The sequence below is a fragment of the Mirounga leonina genome, unplaced genomic scaffold, assembly GCF_011800145.1.
Source record: "Mirounga leonina isolate KUSES-001 unplaced genomic scaffold, KU_Mleo_1.0 Mir_53, whole genome shotgun sequence".
Taxonomy (NCBI): Eukaryota; Metazoa; Chordata; class Mammalia; order Carnivora; family Phocidae; genus Mirounga; species Mirounga leonina.
Window position 1 is genome coordinate 44,837,999 of NW_023270807.1, and position 6,014 is coordinate 44,844,012.

Consider the following 6,014-nt stretch of genomic DNA (forward strand, 5'->3'; position numbering starts at 1 on the left):
TTTCTTATCAGAAACCATGAAGAATGAAGGGGCACAATATTTTTCATATGTTGAAAGAAAAGAACTGTCAATTCCTAATCCTATATTAGCAAAAATAACCTTCAAGAATGAAGGGAAACCAAGATTTCTCAAATGAAGGAGAACTAAAGATTTTTGTAAGCACAACTACCCTGAAAGAATACTAAAGGAAGCTCTCTAAACTGAAAGAAAACATTAAGAGAAAGAAACTTGGAACATAAGGAAGAAAGAATAAACATAGTAAGTAAAAATAAGGTTGAATACAATAGACTTTCCTTCTGCTCTTGAGATTTTTAAGTTATGTTTGATGATTGAAACAAAAATTATTGCACTGTCTGATATGACTCTAATGTATGTAGAGGAAATATCTTAGCAATTATAAATAGGGGAGGATAAAGGGACATAAATGGTTATAAGGTGTCTATAATTCATTTTAACTGGTTAAAATGATGACAGAAGTAGACTGTGATAGGATATATATAGAGAGATATATAGAGGTATATATAGATACAACATAATACCTACAGTGACCACAAAAAAAGCTATATAAAGAGATGCATTCAAAAACACTATAGAAGAATCAAAGTGGAATTCTAAAAATATTCAAGAATATCTCAGAAAGCAGATAATGCAATATAATAGAAACTCAAAAATAGTCACATCAATATGCCCAGCTGAGTTTTGACAAAAGTGCAAAAGCAATTCAATGGAAGAAGCATAGCCTTTTTAACAAATGGTGCTGGAGCAATTGGACATCCACAGACAGAAAAAAAAAAAAGTTGAACTCAGATCTCACACTATATACAAAAATTAACTCAAATTTATCATGGACTAAAATATAAACATATAATCATAAAACTTTTATTATGAAAGGTAGGAGAAAATCTTTAAGATCCAGGGCTAGGTAAAGAATTCTTAGACACCAAATTATTATCCATAAAAGAAAAAATGGATCAATTGGATTTCATCAAAATGACTTTTGCTCTCCTAATGAAACTATTAAGAGGATGAAGACATGTCAGAGTGAGAAAGAACATTTGCAAGCATATATCTGACAAAAGACCAGTATCTTGAATACATAAAAACTCTCAAAATTCAATGGTAAAAAAAAATCCAATTAGATAATAGACAAAAAAAGATGAAGAGACATTTCACTGAAGAGGATATACATATGGCAAATAAGCACATGAAAAGATATTTAACATCTTTAGTCATTAGGGAAAACCTAATTAAAACCACAATCAGGGCACCTGGATGGCTCAGTCGATTAAGTGCCTGGCTCTTGAATTCAGCTCAGATTATGATCACAGGGTCATGAGATGGAGCCCCACATCGGGCTCCCCACTCAGTGAGGAGTTTGACTGGGATTCTCTCTCTCTCCCTTTGCCCCTTCCCCCACTGGCGCTCATGCACACACTCTCTCTCAAATAAATAAATAAATCTTTTTAAAAAATGAAATAATAAAAAATAAAACCACAATCAGAATCCTAACATATCTGTTAGAATTGCCAAAATTAAAAATAGTGACAACACCAAATGCTGGTAAGCATACATGGAAATTTGATCATTCATATATTGCTGGTAGAATGTAAATGGTATGGTCATGCTAGAAAACAGTTTGGTAGCTTCTTAAAAGCTAAACCTGTAACTACCTTATGATCCTGCCATTGCACTCTTATGCATTTATCCTAGAGAAATGAAAATTTATGTTCATAAAAAGCCTGTACATGATTATTTATAGCAGCTCTATTTGTAATGGCTCCAAAGTAGAAACAACCCAGATGTTTTTCAACAAGTGAATGGGTAAACAAACTGTGGTACTGCATACAATGGAATACTCGTCAGCAATAAAGAGTCAGTTGATAAACACAACCTGGATGAATCTCCAGAGAAGTATGCAGAGTGAAAAAGCCTATTCCAAAAGGCTATATACTCTGTGATTCCATTTATGTAACATTCATGAAATGACACAATTGTAGGAATGAAGAATAGATAAGTAGTCACCATGGGTTAAGAAGGTGGTGGGATATGAGGGTAGTGGGTGTAACTATAAAATAGCAGACTGCAGGATTCTTGTGTTGGTAGAAACATTCTGTACCTCAATTGTTTCAATATCAATATCCTGATTGTGATTTTGTGCTATAGTTTTATAAAATGTTACCATTGGGGGAAAGTAAGTAGAAGTTATAGGGGATCTCTGTTATTCACATAAGACCTCTCTGTATTATTTCCTACAACTGCATGTGAATCTATAATAATCTCAAAATAAAAAGGTTAATTTAGGAGCTCCTGGCTGGCTCAGTCCGTAGAGCATGCAACTCTTGATCTTGGGGTCATGAGTTTGAGCCCCATGCTGGGCATAGAGATTACTTAATAAAAAAATATAAAAGAGGTTAATTTTTAAAAATTGAATTGACTCATAAAATGTGTAATATCTAAATGATTAAGATTGGATAGTAAAAGGCAGAATTGGTTTGTTTGGTAAAATTTGTATTTATGAAATCTTCACCTAAAACTTAGCAATAGGTATTTTTTGGTGAGCCAGATTACCATGAAACAAAACTTTTATAAAGAGCTTTAGAGATTACATTTAAATTTCTCAAGGTAGACTGGCAAAACCAACCCCCAACCAAAATCTTCCTACGGTGATTATCTTTATCAAGGGAAGGTTGAGCAGTTAAAAGCTATTCTCTTTTATGAACTTAGAAGTGTCATGCCACACCCTCAAATCCAAAATAAAATAATTGAATCAACCTGAACATTATATAAGTATTTATACAACCTCAATCAATAACCAGTTATGTCAAGTAGCTCTAGGATGTATACTTCACTCATACTCAGTAGAATAATGCATTCTAATAATGAAAGTAAATGTTTGAACTACACTGAATATTTTAAGTAACACTTAAAAGAAACACCAAAAATATTGATATTGTTGTTTTAGAATTTTTGTATTGTTGGATAAAAGAATAATCACATTAATAATTATTCATTATATAATATAATAAGAGTAATTATATTAATGTTACCATATGAAAACCTTTGACATAAGACAAAAGGAAGTTAAATGATAGGTATAAAGAAGTTGTTGAAATACTGAGATATAGTACTTAATTAGAAAAGTCCATATAAACCCAAGCTTTTTAGAAAATACTGCATATCCTTACTAACTGTGCTATGGACTGAAGTTTGATTTTTTTTTTTTAAGATTTTATTTATTTATTTGACAGAGAGAGACACAGCGAGAGAGGGAACACAAGCAGGGAGAGTGGGAGAGGGAGAAGCAGGCTCCCCATGGAGCAGGGAGCCCGATGCAGGGCTCGATCCCAGGACCCTAGGATCATGACCTGAGCCAAAGGCAGATGCTTAATGACTGAGCCACCCAGGCTCCCCTGGACTGAAGTTTGGATGATCCCCCACCCCCTGACAAAATTCAAATGCTAAAGCCTATATCTCCAATGTGATGAAATTTGGATATGAGGCTTTTGAGGGGGGTTAATTAAGTCATGAGGATGGAGCCCTCATGAATGGGATTAGCATACTTATAAAAGACACAAGAAAAAATTATCTTGCTCTCTCTGTCTCAGCCCTGTGAGAACACAGCAAGAAGGTGGCTGTCTACAAGGGTCTCACCAGACACCCCTACTACCAGTGCTTTGATCTCAGGCTTCCCAGCCTCTGGAACTGTGGGAAATAAATGTATGTTGTCTAAGGCATCCAAACTATGGTAATTTTTGTTATAGCAGCCTGAACTAACTAAGCCAAGCTATAATCACTGAAACAGTCTAGGAGCAATGCTTCCTTTGGAGCTCCTGCACCCATAACACCTTAATTTTTGTCTCTAACACTATTTCCCACTAAAAGGAACCGGACTTCTTGGAGAAATGACTGATATCCTGTCCTGAAAAAGAGATGGGACAAGGTGAGTCTGGAATAACTTTCTCTTTTTTTTTTAAATTTTATTTTATTATGTTATGTTAGTCACCATACAATACATCATTAGTTTTTGATGTAGTGATCCACGATTCATTGTTTTCGTGTAACACCCAGTGCTCCATGCAGTACATGCCCTCCTTAATACCCATCACCAGGCTAACCCATCACCTCACCCCCCTCCCCTCTAAAACCCTCAGGTTGTTTCTCAGAGTCCATAGTCTCTCATGGTTCATCTCTCCCTCTGATTTCGCCCCCTCCATTTTTCCCTTCCTTCTCCTAATGTCCTCCATGCTATTCCTCATGTTCCACAAATAAGTGAAACCATATGATAATTGACTTTCTCTGCTTGACTTATTTCACTTAGAATAACTTTTTCTTCTAGAAAGCAAAGAACTTTGCAAATGTTAATTTCAAAATGTTATGTCTCTGAAACAAGTTCTCATTGGCCAAAGTTATAACAGTTTGGGCGTCATATTGGGGAGAGTAAAATACAATGAATCTATTTTAAAATTCATGAATCCATATGATACTCAAAAATGAAAAAAAAGTAAAAATCACCTAAAACATTTTTTTCAAAATGTTTAATTTATACCTAAACAGGTCTTTAGATTTGACTCTCAACAGTGCAATTAGAAATGAGCTAAATGACACCACAAATAAAGCAACCATACAAAACTAAAAATTAAGATACTCTACAAGATAAATGGCATGAACTTTCAACAGAGAGAGTGGCAGCACAATAAATAGTATTAAATATTAAGACTTAAGACACATAAGACTCATAAAAACCAGGTGCAAAATGTGACCTTAGATTGAATCTGATTTTGATAAATCAGTTTCAAGGGAATTTGGGGAAGGACAATTGGGAAAATATGAATATGGAATGAGTATCTGATGTTATTAAGAACTGACTGTCAATTTTACTAAATGTAATGGTAATATTTTGGCTATGTAAGATGACAATGTTATTTTTTAGAGGAGCACACAGAAATACTTAGAGGTAGAAGTTTATATTATTGGCAATTTGCCTTAAGAAAAAATTTCCAGCTTATAAAGTGTGATTTGTAATGTCTATCAGTTAAATTTAATCTACACTGTAGTGGTGTTCAGTTGCCCAATTAATTGGGAATATGCTCTCCAGAGGTGGTCAGCTATGAAAATGAAATGGCCACACACATACAAAAATATGTAATATTTTACATATTTTTTAAATCTCCAATCAACAATATAGGTTTTGGCAATTAGTATCATAGATGTTAGAAACAGTTTTTCATTGGTGAAATTAGTGGTATTAAGGATATGTTGGTTTGGCTAAAATTATCGTAGAGGAACTCTGCCCTTATATGAACATGATATGAATAGCAAGTTCAATAATCTAAACTCAGAAATGGTACTGGCCCCCAAAATGATTCTGGGCTAGAAAGAAGGTAATTTCTCTACTTTTCATGCTCCATTAATTCACTTTTGAAGAAATGTGTTTTTCTGAAATTCACAGATTTGACAAATTTTGATATTATATTGATACAGAATTATCCTTATAATCAATTTTCATTTCTTAACTGTAGATATAGTTTACCATATCTCTTGAAATAAATTTTGATGCTTTAAAATCTGTCCTCTGTTCGGCTAAAGTTTATTTCAAACAACAAAGATTTTAATCATGTGAAGCATAATATCTTACAGGAAATAAATAACAGAGTAGTTTGTTAATTATTTTGTAATCATTTCTTTTCTTTAGATTTATGTTTCTTTGTTCTTTAATTCTCAGCTGATTTGAATTCATATGCTTAGAAATAATTTTGTGAAATGTAATAGTTTTTCCAAAGAAGAGTCTTTCATTAAGTTTTTCCTTTTCACTATTCGAAAACAAATAGGAGCTTACATGAAATAACTGTTTCTACTTGACTGCTTTCTCTATATAGATTTTTTATGAAATGAAAAATTAGCTTGATAATAGCTAATAGTTATTAATGATAATATAATTATAACAGAATTACCTTGACAATTGTTTTCTTCCAAGCCTACATGAGAAGATGATGCACTTAGGCATATAATTGTTC